The following is a 380-nucleotide window of genomic DNA, read 5'->3' on the forward strand; positions in this document are numbered from 1 at the left end:
TGGGGAGCCAATTCACCTATGGGGACTCTGGCTTTAATTAATCTTCCTGCCTTCTTAGGGCGGCTAAAAGAGGAAAATCCAGGCTGGAAAACATCTGTTGCACCGCAGAAGCAGCAGCAACTCAAGGTAGAAGCCTGCGGAGCCTGAAGGAAAGTGCTTCCCGTGCTGGCGGCGCGGAGCGGGCCCGGAGCCGCCGCTCAGCACCACGGACAGGGCGCCGGGCGGGCCTGGGAGCCGGCAGGGAGCGGCCGGGCGGGCCGGGAAGGGGCTGCCCGTGCCCGCCCCACGGACCCCCGAGACCGCCGCCCCATCCCGCCGCACCGCCCGGCGGCCGGCGGCAGCGGAGCCCGCTTGGCGAGACGGCTTGCTTTGCTGCGTGC

Source organism: Lonchura striata, chromosome 1, assembly GCF_050655825.1.
Source record: "Lonchura striata isolate lonStrDom1 chromosome 1, ASM5065582v1, whole genome shotgun sequence".
Taxonomy (NCBI): Eukaryota; Metazoa; Chordata; class Aves; order Passeriformes; family Estrildidae; genus Lonchura; species Lonchura striata.